The 19,560-nt window shown below is 35.4% G+C and overlaps 1 protein-coding gene and 1 long non-coding RNA gene across 2 annotated transcripts in view; one reads left to right on the top strand and one right to left on the bottom strand.

The window, feature by feature from the left end:
* Window positions 1-19,560, bottom strand: part of LOC136835419 (clumping factor B-like) — a 55,751-nt gene that overhangs the window by 32,694 nt on the left and 3,497 nt on the right. The gene's annotated exons all lie outside the window — the stretch shown is intronic.
* Window positions 10,406-19,560, top strand: part of LOC136835423 (uncharacterized) — a 36,944-nt gene continuing 27,789 nt past the window's right edge. Inside the window, exon 1 of the long non-coding RNA XR_010852143.1 lies at window positions 10,406-10,621. This is a non-coding gene — a long non-coding RNA (uncharacterized lncRNA). The remainder of the gene's footprint in view (window positions 10,622-19,560) is intronic.

The following is a 19,560-nucleotide window of genomic DNA, read 5'->3' as shown; positions in this document are numbered from 1 at the left end:
ATATATATATATATATATATATATATATATATATGTGTGTGTGTGTGTGTGTGTGTGTGTGTGTGTGTGCGTGCGTGTATGTCTATCCCCAATTACCTAACAGTTAACAGTGGGAAAGAAAAAATAAAAAGGAAATTCTTTTAAGAGCAGAAGTCTCTCAGAGTCAAGTGTGTGGCAAAAGAGATTCATCACTATATTGCTTCCTCAAGGTCACCACCTGTGACCTCGCCTGACTCACCTTCCGTGTGCAATTGCTCAATTTCGGATGCCTTTATGGCATGGGGATGGGAAGTTGATGGAGTAGGTTGTTGGGGGGGCGGTGAGGGTGGATTTAGGGGAGTAGTTTCAGGATTAACAAAAAGGCATTATTATCGCAGTGGTAGGGCTGAGGGAGGGCGGGGGGGCGTGAGTTAGGGCGGAAAATGCTTTGTCTCCCTAATGATTAATATCTGATTTCTGTTTAGCAGAGTTATGTAATCTGGCGTCGCATCGACTTTGGTCGTAGACGCTGTGATTCACATCTTCGTAAAAGTAATGAGGAATAAAGGAATCGGGTAAATAACTGAAAAAGTTAGTAAATACTTCATATAGAATAAAGGGCTAAATAAATTTATGACTGAACTATAATAGCTAGAGAAAAGGTAAATGTCCATAAAACTTTGATGAACTTTATAAAATTACAAATGAATCGAAATCAACAACTGTTTCATTCATCTAAAGAACTGTTTTTGTGCTGTTATGTTTCTTACATGAGTATTCTTTATTTGAACTTTTTATGGGGTCCTAGAAATCCTTTAGACTCTTCATCCTTTCTCTCTGACTATCACCTTCATTTGGCCAGTGTAATTTTATAAATCCTTTATACATATGTATGTATATGTATATATATATATATGCTGTTTATATGTATATATAGATAGATAGTATATATATATATATATATATATATATATATATATATATATATATATATATATATATATATCATAGTGTATATATGTATGTATGTATGTAAAACCACGCTGTTCACTCATTTTGTTGTCACGCATCCTTGAGGGAATCAAGTAATTCTCTGTTCACTTCACGCTTTGAGGAAGGCCCGAATCAATGAGTCGAATACCTTCCACAGTACACATCTCAGCTGACGTGAATAACCCAATTTCGGCAACCGGGATACAATCTCGTGTTTTAAAACATGATTGACGAGTCGTAAACAAGACGTATAGTGGGAAAACAATTGTAGGGGGACACGTAATCATGGCATGTGACCCCATTTTTCTCTTTCTGTGTGTGTGTGTGTGTGAGTAGAGGTGTTTCTGTTTAAGAAACCATAATAAAAAATCTCCAAATTTTGTAATAAAGTTAAACTTTGGGTAACCGCATCAGATATAATTTTCATCTTATTGTCGCGCAAAGACGAATATAAGAGATTTTGTAAGATTATAGAAGTCTGAATTCTGATTTTTGTACTTTGTGAAATCTATTTTCTTATGCTTTGTCAAAAAGAGGTTAAACTAAGCATTACAATTTTCCAATGAATTATTGAATGACAATAATAAAATGATAAACGAAAGTTATTTCTTGAGACTGGTATAAAAAAAGTTTAATCTTCTTTTTATCATAAATGTCTGATTTCCTAAAATTAAATCAAATTGTAATTGTTGAACAGGCATACATCTTGCCTTGTTTTATAGCAGCCATTTATTTGTCAAGAAACTTTATATGTATTTGGAATAACCATGGATAGATATATATATATATATATATATATATATATATATATATATATATATATATATATATATATATATATATATATATATATATATATATATATATATATATATATATATATATATATATATATATATGTGTGTGTGTGTGTGTGTGTGTGTGTGTGTATGTAGAGTTTAATTTCTATCCATACATGCATACTGTACATACAGATTATACGTATATATCAAAATAAAGATGTCACCCATAGTAGGGGATGAGTTCAAAGAAAACACAACGCGAAAGTCGCCGATACATTCATATTTTTATTGTTAAATTGCAATGTGGCGAGAGTTCCCACAAGTTTAGCAGTTTCGTGCATTCACACGGAAGGCAGCTCGTCAGGCCTCAGAGACGCTAAGCACCATTCACTTTTTTTCATGCACTTACTCTCTTCTCTTTACCTATCCAGCACTTTCTAAGTCCTTTCTCTCTTTCATATCTTCCTTTAAATCTTCAGCTGAAAACCCTTTTGGACAGAGCCCACAGATTTTCCCAAAGAAAAATCAGCCTGCAAAGAGAGACAAGTTACAAGAAAAGGTGATAAATGACTAAATAAGGAATGAAAATGAGGCGTATTCACATGAATCCAGGAGACGTCAGAAGAAAGCAGGAATGAATTTGTTAATCGCTTAAACAAACTACCCCAAATTTTAGTTGTAGCCAAAATGAAACTTATTTTTTGTCTCTTCCTAACGCTGCTGAATTTTACAGTCAATCCACCAACCCATAGATCTTTATTCATTCCACATGACTGAACCGTATCCCAAAACATTCTGATCAGTCCTTAACCTATGCTAAGCTTTTTACCTCTTCTCGTTCGTATCTCTTCATTTTAACCAGTTCATTGCTTCTTACGTCACATGTACTCCGCATTCTACAATCACACTTCACTTCCATAAAGGAGAGTTTGAGTAAGTAACCACTTTATAAATTGCAACCTTGGCTTTTATAGACACTCCAATTCTCTTCCAAATCTTTGGCACTCACGCTGCTATCTTACTTGCTTCGCCTGTTCTGTGACTCCCTAGTTGTTTCATCCTATCAACATCAGTTATATTTACTTCAAAATTTACTTTTAAATATTTATAGAAATCAACCGCTTCCGATCTTTTATCGTCCATATCAACATTCATTGCTATGTCTTCCTACTTTTAATTTATTGTATGAATAGAGGATTGATAGAGCGAAGACATATTTTTATCTGCTATTTAAGGAATGAATGAATGATTTAAGTTATCAGGCGTCGTCTGCAGATTAGTTTCCTTTTCCTGTTTACCTTCATTCTGCTTTCGCTGACATCATCAGCTGCCTGCTTGAAACTTCAAGATATAAAATCTGCAAAAATATTGTTCTGGTTCAAAATGGGAAATTTAAGAAATGGCGTTTTACTTCTGGTACACCTTGAATACACAATCTCTCCTTGACACTTGTCCCTCTTCCCCTAGCCCTCACATGCACAGAGGGATGGTAATGGCCCAAATTACCAGTATTATTACCTTTAAAGTTGGGTAATGGCTAGCCACTGTACTCGAGTTGCTATATTTACCAATTATCCACAACAACAACAGCATGCTATCCGTACTATGCACTGCATAATTATGTCACATAATTTGGAGTAAATTAAATGTTGATGTGTTTCCCCGTAGAGTTTATTCACATACTCCATATAAATCACACTTGATTATACAGTATAATATACTGAAGTATTGATGAAATATCATCTTACAGTCTGATTGTGTCACTAAGGAAAGCATTCATTTCGGACTAAACTGTACAAATGGTATAATGTAGCTGATAGAATTAATAATTATGTAGATGGTGCTTAATAACACAGTGCTAAATATGTATGGGATTGATTATGTTTAGAACTGGCTTTTTAAGGAAACGATGGCGTAAACATGAGAAAACAAGAACAAACCATATCATAGTCTTTAATCAATGATGATATATAGAATTAAGTTCTAGGACAATACAATGACACAAGCAAAGACATTCAATGCTGTAATGAAATTATAATGTATACTTAACAAGAATGAATTAATCGGAAGTTTATAACCACCTGAAAATACGCATATTCCTCATTCTTTAATGGAAATGCACAATTTTGAATTAGAGTTGATGCCCAATGCAGATCAGCACATTAATAGACATGTGCATATCCATACATACTATATATACATATATATATATATATATTTATATATATATGTGTATAAATATATATGTGTGTATATATATTATATATATACATATATATATATGTGTGTGTGTATATATATACATACATACATACATATATATTTATCTTAGTAGAGAGAGAGAGAGAGATCGTCCTGTAAAATCATGTAATATTCAAGTACTCGAACACGGGAATAACCTTGCGTCCCTGGCGAGAGACATATAACGCTATAATTGCCGGATAATTAAGTGTACTTAGAGGCGACTAAAGAAAGTTATTACCCTCTCAGTTACGCAATGATCACCGCTCTCTCTAATACATTGCCTTAATTTGTTAAGTCAGCATACTGTATACATACATACTTACAATTAAAGTTTCACCTTTACCCGCCAGTTAGGTTATAGATTCAGTGTCATGAAAGCGAAAGGTCTTTCTGTAGAATCGACTGATTAATCGATATTTGTTGACGGTGAACGAGTCTTAGCACATGAAGAATTATTCCGTACCTTTCATTGCAGGTTTATTTAAAACTGAAAAAATAGATTAATAATAATAATTTTACAGTGCTGTTACTGGCGAGGGATGATACGATAAACATGAAAATAAAGAGAGAACATGTACGTACATAAGCTTCATGCCGGGCTTAGAACACAGATAAGGCTTTAACAGAATACTATTTAAAATAGCAGCATTTATTATTATTTATTATTATCATTTATTATTCTTGTATTGTTTTTGTAAATTCAAATTAAACCAATTAAGTTATTGCAATATCGTTTTACAATATTGTATATAATGATATTACTTATAATAATATTTTTATGTAAAACGACTGCACTCTCCCTTTCTAAGCCCAGGCCTTTTGTGAACTGGCAAATGCAATAATGGCTGCAAAAAACATAATTCGACATGAAATCCGTGACGTCATTGCACCATGGTAAATTAGAAGCCCAATTATTCTTTCTGAACAAACGAGAACTTTTTTCCTTCTTTGGTTTTACGCTCGTATTATTTTTTCTTCGTAACTTTTATGATTCTCGTTCTATTTGTTGTCCATTTCTTATGATTTCTGTAGATATTAAATCCATGATCGAATGACCAGTTATAATAATAATAATAATAATAATAATAATAATAATAATAATAATAATAATAATAATAATAATAATGAACTAAACAAAAACTTCTTTCAGGTTTCTTCTGAAGATGGAAAGAGAAACCCACAAGATTCTTGTGTATAACTTGTTTACTGATAAATATTTACATATTACTTTGATCTCGAGCATTTTTCAGGTCTAACTGTGACCCTTTTTCAAGAGATGAGGTAGTCAGGCCTGACTGCCTCATCTCTTGAAAAAGGGTCTGAGTAGAACACCTTTGCTCGGATCAAAGTAATATGTAAATATTTATCAGTAAACAAGTTATACACAAGAATCTTGTGGGTTTCTCTTTCAATAATAATAATGGTACAATGAAAGAAGTAAATTGCGGACCAGGAAAAGCAAGGAAGGTAGCAGGGTGGATGTAAAAGACGAAAAAGAAGCTTGAGTGCCTATGGAAGCCGAGGCCTGAATGCATAAAAAAGGAATGTGTCATCATCTCTGGTTTTTGAAAGTAAAGTATGAATGTTGAATGGGAATGGGAAAGCGGTGGCTGAACCTTGTGTGTAAGTGTATAAAGCTACTAAAGTTGTGTAAGTTTTCTTCACAGAGGCTCATTCATGATTTACTAGTTAAAGTATGAATATGGTAGTGACTGTTAGCTTGTTTTCTCTAGAATCACCCTCTGATAAACAGGAACAGCTCAATGTAGAATATATATATATATATATATATATATATATATATATATATATATATATATATATATATATATATATATATATATATATATATATATATATATATACATATACATATACATATACATATATGTATGTATACACACACACACACACACACATATATATATATATATATATATATATATATATATATATATATATATATATATATATATATATATATTAGTCATAAAGGCAAATTTAATAAGAAAAGACCCTAAAGTGGTTCCCAATCTTGGCATAAACTCAAGTTCATGGCCCCCATAAGATCGCTGAATTGCCATCCATTACTCTTTCAAGGCTCCATCTGTTATTCCCAGTCCAGGATAGATTAAAGTAAGACCTTCATTTCTTTCACGGGATAATGAACCATTGATTTAGAAATTAACCTCCGACTCTAATTAATCCCCAGGGGGTTCTGTGATTGCCTTCCAAAGAAAGAAACTAGGGTGTCTTTATTCGAGTGTTTATGTCGGCCACATTCTATTATTACCTCTGATTGCAAAGCCATTTAAAAGGAAAGTATGTTTTACTGAGAAGAAAAATGGATGATTCAGTAATGATTGGTTTTTTCACAGTATTGCGTGACTGTTCGTTTCGTGGGGTCAAATATTAGTTTTCGAGTGATATTTCTTAAACTACTGAAGTCAGAGCAATCTTGCAACTCTTTGGAGTAATCCTTTTCTTTTAAAGATCAGTGCCATTCTTTTAAAGATCAGTGCCATTATAAATGGACTAATTTGAAAAGAAATATGGAGTAGCCAATGAATAACACTAACTTGCTGTGGAAATGTGTGACAGATTGCCCACATGTGAAAAGCGAAAATTCAGAGCTACGATGAGAAATGTATACACAAATACAAATAAGATTCAGTTAAAATAAAGACCTAACAAATAGCTATTCGAATGAATAGCCAATGATAAATAATAAGAAGGAAAATTAGGGCAAAAGGACTTGCAGCTCCCTGAAACCTTAGACTATCAATATCCGTAAGTCTGTTGTAAAGGTCACAGTTTGACCTGGAAGGACGTCACAGGTACCCTAAAGCATAATAGCTATCAAAAAGCACGTGTCTATATTCAAGTTACTGATACAGTGGCCCAAAGAACAACTTTTCAACAGCCACAGAGTCTGCAGTTTCCGCTCCTCTGGGAAACTTTTTTTTTTAACAATAAAATACAATATTCTTCGAAACTGTGTAAAATATCTTTAGGTCTTTATTTTAACTGAATCTTATTTGTATTTGTGTATACATTTCTTATCATAGCTCTGAATTTTCTGCCAAGATTGAGGCCAATTACAGTAGGTTTATTGGCATATCTGACCACGATCACGAAGCGATGGTTCTCTCGTTGCTTAGAATAGTTTAGTACCGCAATTATGAAATCCGTAGAACTAAACTCGCGTGCCACCTAAGAGCGAGGAAGCGTAACCGTGCTGCTTCAGAAACGTCTGAAATGAGTACTTAAGCTGATTATGTCAATTATTTCGAGTATAAAAGTCATTCTCAAGTACTGTCAAGACAAATAATCAACTGACGGTTCATGTAGACAGGTACACCATTATAAGAAATTTAAGTTCAACAGATAAAAACGTAATCAGTCCCGGCTAAATTACGAGCTATTTTGAAAACCGTCGTGCGGCAAAGAATCAATTGGTTTTCTGAGAAAAATTAATATAATAACTGGAAACTGACAAATACAAGTTAACTTCATCTTTTTTGTACCAATCTGAAACCCTCCATCTTTGCATGTGCATACCATCAATTATTCCTTCTTAACTGGCCAGAGATGGATAACCGTTAACCAACACTAAGAATTAATCAAAGCCAATACATGGTTTTTGAGGCTAGGCAATCTCCAGTTGACGTTTCACTTTCTGATACCTGTCGTCCAGAGGCACTGCTAACTTAACCTTTTGTTCTATGGATGCTAAACAAGTTAGTGTAAACCCAGTAAACCCAGTTGGCTGAGGTTAAGATTCATAGTGGGGCTCTCACCATTTGAATCTTAGCCTCAGCCAACTGGGTTTACTCTAATTTTTGTATCCGAAGAACAAAATTGGATGACAGTTATCAGGAAGTGAAACGTCAACTTGAAGATTGCCCAGATACAAAACCCGTGTGTAGTGGCTTTGATTAATTCTTAGTGGTGGTTAACAGTTTTCCATCTTTGGCCAGTTCAGAGGGAATATCGATGGTGTACATCCTAAGACGGAGGGTTTCAGATTTGTTCAAAAAAGATAAAGATAAATGATATTTTGCAGTTTCCAGTTATTATTCCAACTTTATTATCAAATCAGTTGATTCTTTGCTGCACGATGGTTTTCAAAACAATTAATTTAACTGGCATTTATTACCTCGTCATATGTTGAACTTGATTTTTGTATCATGGTGTGCCTGTCTACATGAACCGTCAGACGCAAGTTGATTATTTGTCTAAATTTTTTACAGTACTTGAGACTGACTTTTATACTTGAAATAATTGAGATAATGAGGGTAAGTACTCAATTCAGACGTGTGTGGGGCAGTACAGTTACGTTCTGACGCTCTCCGGGGACACGCGAATTCAGTTAGGCTATACGGATTTTATAATTGCGGTATTGTACTAATCTGATCGACCGAGGTAGCCATGGCTCCGTGATCGATGTCTAATGTGCCAATATATACCAGATTTATTACATTACCAAAAATACGAGTTTGTTTCTTAACCAATGATAAAATTACCAGAATTCCAGAGCCGACCTGCCAATCTTGAGTATTACCCTGATTTTAGTCCCGGAGGTCACCACAGAAAACAAAAGAAGTGTTAAGGTCGAAAGAATTATATGCATTATTTTCTGATAGGCTATTGGAATTACAATAAACTAAAATTACTTAACGTCATCATAGCTAAAAACTGAAGATTAAAAAGTTCATAACAATTAAATTCGCAGTTCACCTGGTAACAAATGGGAAGTCTTAATGTAAATGAAGAGCCATTTCCAGCCTATGGCATATTTTCCAGCAGTTAACTGATAAACTTCTCAAAGACAGTTCTAGAAATCAGTTTCGGATGAGTTATAATGGCAAATGGTTAGTAAACTGTTCTCGGAATATTCATGAAGTCCTCAGTACCGGGGAATTAACTTTTTCTTAATAATTTATGAAGTAATGCCTAGTAATTGAGGGTAGAAGTTGGTAAGATAGGATACTGGTGTATAGTGATATTCTCCAGTTATAGTGTTTAGTTTAGACTTAATGCTGACTTGGCTTGCAGCAATTAAATGTGTATATAATAGCTTCGTATTTCCCCATGAAGTTTCTCCATCCACATACAATTAAATGGGGACAGAGATGTGATCTGAGTTTCATAATTTTCACCAGCGGATCATTGAAAAATATGATGTAGAAAGGAACTAGTAAAACCTAACCTAACCATAGGACTGTGGTCCCTGAGCAGGATGCTTAGTCCTCTCTCGCCACACCGATTGCCATCAGTGTATCTAACCTGACCAGGAACGATGTTGTTCCATCCTTCAGTAGTTGTCTTACGTATGTCTTGCAACCTTAACCTTATCGACCGATTTCCCATCTGTTTATTCATTCAGTATAACACATATCTCCACCAAACCACGCGTTTTAATGACCTGGGGGATGTTGGGAGGTCATTCAATGAATATTTTCACAAAGCTTAATCAAATCCAGTTCTTCCTTCTCAAGATATAGCAAAAACACGTACACAGGAACGGAAGGAAATGTTATTTCACCTTTCGTTAAGAAGGTAAAATGAAGTTATGCTTAGAATCAGGATCTTGGTGGTGAACCAAATATTATAATTCCAAATGCGTATATACATATGCATTTAAAAAAATCATTTACACGGAATACTATGATTTATGATCTAAGCCGTATTATCAACACCAGCCACAGCAAGGATTCTTCGAGAGTAACAAACCTCGTATCCCTTCAAAAATATTTTCCATGATGACGCATTATAAGGATTATAGTATGAAGGTATGTTGTAAAATATACCTCAAGAACTTGCGTGTTCGCTGTGTAGTCACGAAAAGGTATGAAACTGGAAGGAAAGGATAGAGAATTAGGATAAAAATTTAAATGAAAATAAAAATACTAACTGTTCTTCATACGATTAATCAACTCTATTGCAGCCATCCTTTTTTTTTTTTTTTAAGCTGGAAGGTTTTTGATTACGACTTGATCGAAAAATAGACTGTAATTATGGGGCGTCCTTTGTATTTATGCTGCGATACTTCCTGCTTGCTTTTTTATTTCATCGACCTTTTGTCTTCCTCGAATTACTGATCCCTGTGGTGTTGTCCTTTTTTTTTTGGATCTTCCTTCCTTTCTTTTAATTTCAATATCTATGACTTATTTCTTGGGCTCAATCTGTGTTTCTGTCATTTTATTCCCCTTTATTCGAGCTCTCATTTGCTTTCCTTGGTATTCATTGTGCATGACATCAGTTTCTATTTCCCATTTTTTCATTTTCATTTTCAAAATTTACTGATTACCACTTCGTTTTTCAATACGATTTTGTATGCGTCATTAGTAGTCTTTGTTAACGCTTTCCACACTTTTTTTGTCATAAAATCTCTCACGAGCTTCGATTCTTCTTCTTGGTTTGGCCCTCGAATCTTGTGGTTCTTTAGTTACAACGCCACAGCGACGGTGTAAGCACAAGAAAGCAGTCTCTTTTCTTCGTAAAGCTTGGGTGAAATCTGACGTAGTTTGGAAAATATTTGTCGCACATCATGTAAACGTAACTCCAAGGCTGCTGTCACATCTTATCCATCAATGGGCTGTCAGTCTGACATCAAAAAGGTCAGTAAAATAAGGAAAATATAATCTCGAAAAGCGGTCATTCAAATTTTTACTACCTGTGGCTGATACCTTAACGTTCACTATTAGGCGAGAAGTGGCCAGTTGTTAGGAAATGTTAGTCACGCTAGGTTAGGCTTGTTTCTGTAGTTAAAGTTGGGAAAAATTGCATGTTATTGTTTTAGGAAGTTCCCAGTCGTTGTTGCAAGACTGATGTTTCTCAAACTGTTGTATGCTAAAGTACTGAAATACAGGAGTTCTTAAGAAATCTCTGGAAGGTATCACCTTACTAAAAGGGAAGCTGGTAAATATGAAATTTTACTTGTGGTCTTGGAAAATGTTGCAGAATGTGGATTGCTCGTGTTACAAAATATTAGTGATTATTGTTCCGGATAATGTCACTGGTATGCTCCTGAATTCAGACTCCGTAGGGTGCTAGTGCCGTCGGTGCACCTCATGCAGTGTAATGTAGGCATTACTTAAGGGTCTTTGCAGTGTCCCTTCGACCCCTAGCTGCAACCTCTTTCATTTCTTTTACTGTACCTCCGTTCATATTCTCTTTCTTCCATCTGACTGTCCACACACTCCTAACAATTGATTCATAGTGCACTGCGATGTTTTCCTCCTGTTACACCTTTCAAACTTTTACTATCAACATCCGTTTCAGCGCCGAATGGCCTTAGTTGCCCCAGTGCTTGGTATGTATGCCCAAAATCTATAAATCAATCAATCAGTCCTGAATTCAGTTCTGTAAGTTTTCAGTCGATATAAATCGGTGATCCTATGGGCGGTATCGGCCAAGTTTCCACTGAGCTCCTCACATAAGAATTTATGTACTTCCGACATAGTTAAAGCGGTGTAAATGCACCCAAAAATTATTATAAAGTACCAAGGAACTAATATAGCCTAGTCTAATCGAAGGGCTGTGTTACCTGACTAGGATGTTATGTCCCAGCCTATCACACCGATTGCTGTGTATAATATGTATTTAACCTAACCAAACCTAACCTAAGACGGTGTTGCCCCAAACTTCAGTAGTTGCCATAAGTATATCTTGCAACCTTCGTAAGCCACTTGATTTATTTATTGGCCGATTTCATAGTTTATTCATTCATTCATTCGCTCTTGTAGAAAAAGGCGTCGCTAAGGTCTTGCTTAACTGGTTTACTGCCTCCAGTTAGTGACTTGGTATTTGACGAGCCTTCTTGAATCTACAGTAGAAACATTTTCAGCTCGATGTTCAGGCTAGTTCAGCATGCTCTTTTTACTGTGTAGCTCCGGCCGATTTTTAATTTGACTTCCGAGGCTTGTATTAACTCATTATTATGTCTTGGAATGTTATGTCTAGCAAAACATAGTTTGGTGATCGTTATTTCTATCTACAGAAACCAAATTGCGATAAATTAAGGGCCTTGTATTGGGTCAAGTAACAGTTTTTGTGGAATGGAGAACACAGGCTCACCTATTACCTGAGAGGAGTTAAGGCTGTTAGGATAAATAATGCTATTCCATTCGAATCCTTTTACTTCAAGATTTCAGTATAATATTACCATAGTCCAGGAAAGTAACTCTTGTTCTTCTAATGGACGTACAATTATGGGCGGAAATTGTAAAACCAATATAACAATGGCCAGCTGTAATTTCCAACATTACAGGGCACAATCAACCATCTTCACCTGAAATTTTTTTAAGACCCCTTCTTGAAAGGGGTTTAAAGCTGTTATATGAAAATACTTTTGATTACACCGTGATTGAAGTTATTGATGGCATATGGTTAATTAATTGTTCTCGGAATACTTATTGGGTTCTCAACTCCTGGGAATTAACGTTCTCATTAATTCTCGTCTTGATGCGTTGCTTTGCAAGCTATTCTGCCTAGTACTTAGAAGTGTGGTAAGATATGATCTTGGTTTACAGTGATGTTCCCCAATAGTTATAATGCTTAAACTGCCAGCTGAATTAGACTGCAGCAATTAAGTGTATTATAGCTATGTATTTGGCCATGAAGTTTAATCATGCTCTTACAATAAGTAAATGGGGTGAAAATGTTGATTGTTTCATCATTTTCACCAGTTGATCAATAATCCTAGAGCACTTTTCCCTAAATGTGACTGAGTATGAATTAACTAGGCACAAGAGTGAGATGAGATGCATGAAAAGTTTAAATATTTAAAACTTTTATAGAATTATTGTTTTTATTGTAATCAGAAAAGTATTTCAATGCAAACGTCTTTAATGTCCGATGATAACGAATGCGTCATCACTGTAACAGTTCGATGTAACAGAAAAGCAGTCACTCGTCAGCTAATACTTCATGGCATATATTCGTATAATCCAAAGAATAGAGCCATGCATGTTCCATCCTTCTGTCGGCAGAATATCGTTCTTCGAAAGGTACCTCACTGGGATAGACATTGATATACTAAAGAACGAAAGGGATCATTTCGTTGTCTCGAAAACGAATGTATATCTCACAAACGAATGTAGATCTCACTAGTTCTTTCATTTAATAAAAGACATAAAAAAAACTTCCATTAATCATAGAAGCACTGTTTCGTTACGGCAACAGTTGGGTTGGGCAGTAAATTTCAACAAGAACTATTCACGGCCATCTAACAAAATTACAGTGATCCTGGGACGTTTCAGTATTTCTTGGGCGTTTTCCCCTAGGAGAAGCGTTAGATAATGAGGGTCTAGGGTAGTTTACCTGGAATTTAACCGTTCATAGGTAAAGCCCGAGTACATCTACTTATTCCACTGAATCAGCTAGCATTTCTGTTCCTTATTTTTAATTGCTCTTTTGTTAGGTCATTGGCTGTGAGCTGTCAACTACTGATAGGCTGGAAATGGTACATCACTACCTATACTCGTAGCCCAGTGAAGAATAAGATGATTTTGTAAACTTATAAGGCGATGTTGTGTCGCTTTCTCAAATGAAATCTTAAGACCTACTCTGTTCTTTTCAGTGTCAATGAAACTCCTACAACAGGAAAATAACGATGCCTTTCTGACCAGATACCCTTATAAATATAGCCGCACATTAGTTCGTGCCATCATTTTCTGGAAAACAATCTAGAAAATTACTAAATCAAAACACATATTCGTTGGTGTAAATCAGCAAAAAAAAAAATAATAATAATAAATAAATAAATAAGTCGACTTGAATACTATACATACTCGTCCATAAAAAAGTAAATTTAGCTGAAAGTAGCCGAGTAGTTTAGACACGTGTATTGTATCGACCAGTTCTCGAAAATCAAGAGGGTGTGCAGAGAATAGCGAAAGGTTCCATGAATATCGAGCCTGAAACCTTTTATGGGTACGCATGCATGAGGAGGCAAGAACGCGTCCATATGAATACAACATATGCGTATGCGTGTGTGTGTGTGTGTGTGTGTGTGTGTGTGTGTGTGTGTGTGTGTGTGTGTGCTTTCTATTAAGCTAGGTACTCATGTCTATTTTTATTCTCTCCGAGGGCATAAGTGCGGCTTAACTAATAATGAATTTCATTTCTTTCCATTTGGGGATCAGAGTGATTCACAAACCTACTCGAGGAATGTTATTTTCACTCCATGGACGACAATTCTTTTTATTCTTTTGTAGCTTCGTATTATTGGAAATCAAGACACTTGAGAGAATAGATAGCCATTGATAATTAATTAGCATTTAAAAGGCAGATTCTGTCGTAAGAAGGCTAAAGATGTTTGCATTGGTAACTGGTCACAAACACAATTAATGTCATAATGACCAAAATTTTGGCTTCTTATTTAAGTAAAAGGTAAATGAAATGCCTCCTAGGTATGTAATACTATGATTAATGTCTAAATGTTTGAGTAAATTTAATTTTTCGTGCCCATTTTAATTAGACTCGAGAAATTTCAATGATGGGGAGTTGAGACAATCTTGCTTGTTGTATTTGTTGTCATTTAGCTTTTTTTTACTTTTAGCTTCCTATGTAAATAAATATGCCTTTTGTTTCTGGAGGATTTAGTAGTACTGATATGCTTTTAAATAACACTGTCTTACTGGTGGTTTTATGAATGCTGTAGGTTTGTCACCTACGCACGTTTTTTTTGTGTCTTACCGTCTTGCCGTCAGTTTGCACAAAGAAGTCAGTAGTGGTGCCAAAACTGAAGTTGTGTACGTTCGTCATCACGCAGCCGGAGATTAGCACCTTCGCTTACAATGGAATATTATAGAAGGATATCCAATATCGACCCACAGCTGACAGCAATGCAAATTTAATCAGCACACTGAAAGTATGATTAATACAAGTAGCGTTATATTGATTAATGTATTCTAGGTATGAAGTTTCTGTCAGTTGCATGCATAAACCTAAGCAGTGTTCAGTTTTAGAAATAACCTAGAATTTTCGCTTTAGGCAATCATGTTCTTGCCATCTCTGCGGAAAAGTAGGAACTGCCTCTTGAACATAACGTTTAAAATCTTGAATGTTTACGAAATTATTGTAAAATATGCTAAATGCACAAGCAGTGCTTGTGAGGGAAGGCAATTTGTAAGCAAATGCGCTTTTTTGTGCCTTAATGGTGGCATGGTGACTTAAGAATGCCATAAAAATCGCTTGTAATACTGGTTTAAAAGGAGAGACTGCAATGTTAATTCGTTGCCAAGCTTCACCATCAAAACATTGTAATTAGTCTTCTTAACTACTTCCATTTATGTAGATTTTTATCTTTATTCAGTTTCATTTATATATTATTTTGCTTTTCTCTTTCAACATGTATGGGACCTCGCTTGGCAAGCTAAAGGCCTTTTTGCCTTGTTTCCTGTGACGATGTCCTTTGTTTTTATTGTGGAATAACTCATTTTTCATAAATAAAAAGGATCGTGTGTTCCAGTATTAGGAATGAAGGGCTGCTTACCTTACGTAATAAACCGCCATTTGTGCGTTGTGAATATCACTTAATGGTGTCTGAATGGAAAGGAATGCTATGAAACTGTGGCTAATTAGAAGCGATGATTGCTACAATACCTGGTAAACATGTTTCCCATATCATCGGTAGTTAGGCGGCGAGCATACAATTCGACTTCAGCGCCGACTGACAAGGACTGTCAGGCTACACTTCTTTAGGAAAAGATTGCTTTGATATATGGGGAAATAAATTAAAAGGAACCGTGTTTTCTTTAATATACTAGCTGCAGTTTTACTGCCTCTTGAAGAGTTAGGGTATAATGGCTGTTGGAGAAGCTATGGATGACATTGAAGTTGAGTAAAAATCGGACCAGAAGGGAAAATTATAAGTTATCTCTTCTGGGTAATAACGAAGACTCCAAAGTGAGGAATGATTCGGCCATCATTAGATCACTGCCATGTTGTATATTGATTCACCATTGATTCGAACCCGCCCATCCTTGACTCATCTCCTTCCTGCTCAGTCTTAGTTTCTCATCTTCCTCCTGTCTACTTGCCGCCCTTCCACCCAACCCTTTCAGTTAATGTTGCCTCTTTTTTCCCCCATGTATGTAACAAGAGTAATTAAGACTGCTGCTTTCTCTCAACTGTATATACCCGCCAACAGTTTCCCCGTGCAATCGTATGAATGATTTTGCTTTTTATATCTGTTCAAAGACGTCTATCATACACTTTTTGTAGCGTAAAGAGAAAATTATTAGTAAAAGACTTACGCGTGCTTGTAGAATCATTGTATGACGTCACAACGCACTAATTCACACACACGATGCAGTGTCATGATACTTCAGAGTTTGGACGGTCGATGGTTACGGTAACACGCGGCAGAATTCCTCACCGTTTTGAATTTATGAAGATTGACGTATAAGAATGTACACATAAATGCGAATACGAGTGTTTAAATTGGTATGTCTTAGGGTATTTCCACGCTAAAGTGAAATATCATGAATACATGCTAGGAACTTAGTGTACAGTATGTATATCACATACGGGCTAAAAGCAAGTCAACGACCTTAGGTTAAGAACGGACCTTTGGCAAATACTAGATAATCGTTTGAAGCACTGGTTAGGATTACCATTAAGTCGTTGACTTGCATTTAGCCAGTTTATGATTTGTGTGCGACGAGGTGTGTGTGTGTGTGTGTACGACATGTTTTAGTGTTCTGTGAACGCAGCCTATGAAAACATATAATTGTCCATTTATTAGAATTTCCCTACGTAAAAGTAATGCTCCATGAAGCATTATTTCATTCAGGCATTTTCATGTAAGGTGCACAATGTATATATGAATATATAATCAGGTTTTTAATCCAGAACGGTAAAGGCGTCTATCTTCCCTTAAGATAATTTTTAGTTGTTATTTAACCCTATTTCGTGAAAGCTATGGGACACTAATACACCGTAAAGTACCAAGCTTTTTCTGGAAGTAGATTTTAACAACAGAAGTTTTATCATAAAATAAACTTGGCTTATTTTTCAGACGGCAAAACACAAGGTTAATGAAAGTAGAGGGTACTTGTAAAGTTTAAAAATTGCCTTTCTCTCTCACTTGTTTTACTTGTTCAGCACTAAATGCCGCTAAGTATTTACCTGAATGATGATTCAGTTTTCAACATTTTTTTCATAATTTTTGCTCGATAATTATTGTTTTGCCGAATTATAAAATATTTTATAGAAACATTGTTTAAAAGTTAAAGATCCCCATTCAAAAACTGCCAAACCCCATTCCTTTTTTTTTTCACCAAAGCTATTGTGCATTTTATAGAAATTTGCCTAAACCCTAACGGGACTTCATCAAGACTGCACAGTTTTAAATATACACAACTGTGTTATCAGAACTATACCTAAGCATTCAGATTTGAGGGCTTCTGAAGATTTTGAGAGATTTAAAAAAATTCATAGAGAGTAATGCTTTTAGCATTTTTTTATCACTTAAAACCACGTCTTGTGCCAGCCATTCTGTTATAAACCGTAATTTACCCTCTGGATATTATTAGCTTAGGTCTGGGTATTAAATTTCTCGACTTTCCTAGACGTGCGCTCTTTTATTATACAGGCTTGATACCAATTAGGTAAAATGTCCCTGAATATTTTCTTTTCCAGCTGCATGTAATAAGCGAATCCCCCTATTTATGCTTGAAGGCACAACTGAACGCTTATAGGACTTACTGTATTTTGGTTTAGCATTTTGGTATTTTCCAGCTATGGCAGGCTTGTAGTAATGAGTCCATGATGAAATTTAGAAAGTGCTTTCACGGAAATCAGATGCAAGATCCTGAAGGCCTTGATAATTTCTAATAGTGATAAATGCGACGTCATTATACCTGGCATAGATATAAAGTCTGGGTTTCCTAGAAAACACTTTCCTTAATGACAATCGTGTACATCTTATATGCCCCTCAGGCATGATCTGATTACAACACCGTGTCTAACAAATGAACTCTTGAAGTCTTCTTTGTGTAAAAAAAAAAATCCTATTTACAAGTCAAGAACAATTCATCGAGGAAACGTTCAGGAAAATTCAAGTGTTGCATCCGACGTACATTGCCTAGGATTTTTTTTTTTATATAATTTCAACAATGAAGCCTTTCTTGTGTAAGCTTTATACAGTACATCCAGCAATCAGTGTTACCTATTTAGGTCGTAACAAACTGGGTGTCAGTGAACTCAGCAGGCAATTAGGGTGAAGTCCATCCAGGTACACACTGCAGTTTACCATTATCCCGTAAGTATCTTGGCTATATCTAGTGACATATGGACTATAAATGACCTTAAGGATTGCGGAGGTTATGTCCTGTCACTCCCAGAAAAGTAAAACAAGTCAAAGTCGTATCAGACGAGGGAACTTCACATCATCCTGGTCACCATTCGCTTGATATCCCAGCATGTTCCTTTCCATTTCTAAATCATTGACCAATTGAAGCTTTTGATGTGATCCACTTACTTTTCATAATCCTGATATGTTATTACAATTGGCCTAGTACCCTTTTTGATGATAAGAGTAACCTGATATTTTACACCTCTCTCTCTCTCTCTCTCTCTCTCTCTCTCTCTCTCTCTCTCTCTCTCTCTCTCTCTCTCTCTCTCTCTCTCTCATTCTTGCCCTGGGGTTGTAGTAAGGAATTTTTAATTTAGTTCTTGCCCAGTCACTACTGACTTTTCTCCTGCAGCTCTTGTTCACGGTCTTATTAAGTGCTGCTATCGTCCAGTTTATATTTGCATGGCATGCATGTAGGCTATGTTGGGAGAATGTATGTAGATTCATTAGAAAATTGTTTGAAGACATTCAGACAGTCTTATGTCCTACTTAAGCGCTGGCTTTACTGACTTAATTTGATTCCTACGGTTGTGAGTCTAGCGTTGGAAGATGTATCCGTGGTTTCTGTAATTTTGCAGACAGCTTCACAGACTTGTGGTATTGTGGCTGATGTAGCTAGATTTCAAGGATTCACGGTTCCTATAGCTTTGTACTTAAATAAATTGTGGTCATCTGTTACTCCTTTCTTTATATATATATATATATATATATATATATATATATATATATATATATATATATATATATATATATATATATATATATATAGTATTTTTGGTGTTTATTTCCTTTATCAAAACGCCAACGATTCTTTTAAGATGTTTCCGAGATATTTAAGATTGGTTAATACAGTCTGAAGTTAAGTCTTGGTATCCACTTTATCCTATGCTTGTGTCTACTCTTAATGGCCTGTCATTGTATTCCCTCCATGCCCATCACATTAGCATTCCAGTACTCGTATTTGCATCATAGCTACCTTCTTTAACTCTTCATTATGATGTGGCAGACTTTATACACCGCCCTCAGCAACAAACATCGTGGATGTATTATGCTCTTCGTGACCATGACCCGACTTCTCATCGGCGAGCCAAATTCCATTGGCTAGAGACTTTAATTCATGTTCATACTAGACAGAGGGAACGGTAATTAACAAGACCTTGATTTATGTTATTGAAGATCTGGAATATTAAATCA

Source organism: Macrobrachium rosenbergii, chromosome 55 (genome assembly GCF_040412425.1).
Source record: "Macrobrachium rosenbergii isolate ZJJX-2024 chromosome 55, ASM4041242v1, whole genome shotgun sequence".
In the NCBI taxonomy this organism is placed as follows: domain Eukaryota; kingdom Metazoa; phylum Arthropoda; class Malacostraca; order Decapoda; family Palaemonidae; genus Macrobrachium; species Macrobrachium rosenbergii.
The sequence above is the reverse complement of the archived record's forward strand: the minus strand, read 5'-3'. Positions and strand labels throughout refer to the sequence as shown.